We start from the raw sequence: 2,348 nt of genomic DNA on the forward strand, positions 1-2,348 counted from the left end.
TCTGTGTGCAAAAAAGCCACAAGAACTGCTAATATATTAGACTCTCGTTACCCACATTCACAGTTGACAACAATACTAAATTTCAGTTAGGGCTAGTAAAAATAAAGATTTTTCTCCCCAGAGAAATTCCCATGCATCCTAAATTCTATGCAGTCATAGGAATCTTTGGTTTGGAAAGGATTTTAGCAGTTATATGGCTCAAGGGTTCTAAATCTGGATGGAAATCACAATAATTTAGTGAATACTGAAAAAATAGACATTTCTAGGACCTAGGCCTGACTTATTAAATTAGACTTCCAAGGTGAAATGCAGGAATCTATATTTTCTTTTATAATTTCCAGAGATGATTCTGATACATAGCCAATTAGAGAATCCACTAAACTAACCCAGTATTTTCCAATGATTTCTCTACCAAGATATGGTATTAATATATATTCCCTTTTCTACCCTCAATTCTCATAGAACTGGTGTTTTGAAAGGCTTTGTTTCACTATATGAGTTACCATTAATTCTTTCCCCTAAATTAAAACAAATATTTAACATGTACTTAGATATAGTAAAATTTATACTTTTAGTGTACCATATAGTCATGTAAGCACTACAACTATCAAGATAGAGAACAGTTACATCACCTTAAAAAAATTACCTGTGCCTTCCACCCTTCTTCCCATCCCCAACACCTGTCAACAACTGATCTGTTTTCTGTACTTTCAGTTGTGAATTTTCCAAAATGTCTCATCAATGGGTCATATCGTATGTAGCCTTTTGAAATTGACCTGTAAATTTAACATAATGCATTTGAGATTCACGTATGTTGTATGTATCAGTAATTCATTCCTTTTTATTATTAAGTAATATTTTATTGTATTGATATGCAAAGTTCGTTTATCCATTCGCCAGTTGAGTACATTCGGATTGTTCCTAGTTTTTGGCAATTATGAATAAAGCCACTATAAACATTCCCACATGGGTTTCATATAAATGTAAGTTTTTACTTCGCTTAGGTACAGATATAAAAGTGGGATTGCTTGGTCATGTGGTAAGTGTATATTTAACTTTATAAAAAACTCCTGAGCTGGTTTCCAAAGTGGCTATTTAATATATTTTTCACCAGTAAAGTGTGGGAGTTCCAGTTGCTCTGCCGTCTCAGCACGTGGTGAGCTCAGCTTCAGCTTCTTCTTCTTCTTCTTCTTTCCTTATTCCATCCTAACAGGTATGTAGTGTATCTCATTGTCATTTTAGTTTGCATTTCCCTTATGGCTAATAAGGTGGAGCACTTTTTCATGTGCTTATTTGCCATCCATGTATTTTCTTGGGTGAATTGTCTGTTCAAATCTTTTGCCCATTTTATAAATTATTTTTATTATTATTGAGTTTTGAGCTTTTAAAAAAATATATTCCGGATGCAAGTCTTTTATCAGATAATATGTTGTGCAAAGATTTTCTTCAAGCTTGTGGCTTGTCTTTTCATTTCCTTAACAGTGTGTTTTGAATAGCAGAAGGTCTTAATTCTCATTTTTTCCTAAGATAAATCATGCTTTTGGTGTCACATGCAAGACGTCTTTGCACTCAAAGCCATAAACAGTTTCTCCTTTGTTTTGTTTTGTTTTTTCCCAAAAGTTTTTAAGGTTTACATTTTATTTTCAAGTCTATGATCTATTTTGTGTTAATTTTTATATTTGGTACAAGGTATGGATTAGGTTCATTGTTTTGCTTATGAATATCCAATTCAAACCATTCAAACAAACAGTTCCTACACCATTTGTTGAGAGACTTTCCTTCACTGAATTCTTTTGATGTCTTTATGAAAAAAATATCTATTAACTATATCTGAGTGGGTCTATTCCTTGACTTTCTATTCTATTCCATTGATCTATGTGTTTATATTTTTGCCAGCACCACACTGCCTTGGTTACTGTAAGCCTTGAATTCAGGTAGTGTGACTCATTCAACATTGTTCTTCTTTTTCTAAATGATTTTGACTATTGTAGCTCCTTTACCTTTCCTTATAAATTTTAGAGTCAGCTTGTCAGTTTCTAATAAAACACCCTGATGGGAATTTGATTGGAATTGTATTGAATTTACAGAATAGTTTGGGAAGAACTGACATCTTAAAAATATTGAGTCTTCTAACAATGAGCATTTATATCTTTCCATTTATCTAGATCTTTAGTTTTTTTCATCAGTTTTTATAGTTTTCAGTATACAGATCTTGCTCATATTTAGTTATATTTATCCTTAAGTATTTCATGTGGTTTTAAATGCCGTTGCAAATGGTACTTCCTACATTTTTCAATTGCCAATGTTCATTACTAGCATATGGAAATAGGATTGTGTGTGTGTGTATA

Source organism: Propithecus coquereli, unplaced genomic scaffold, assembly GCF_000956105.1.
Source record: "Propithecus coquereli isolate 6110/MARCELLA unplaced genomic scaffold, Pcoq_1.0 Scaffold90, whole genome shotgun sequence".
Classification (NCBI taxonomy): Eukaryota; Metazoa; Chordata; class Mammalia; order Primates; family Indriidae; genus Propithecus; species Propithecus coquereli.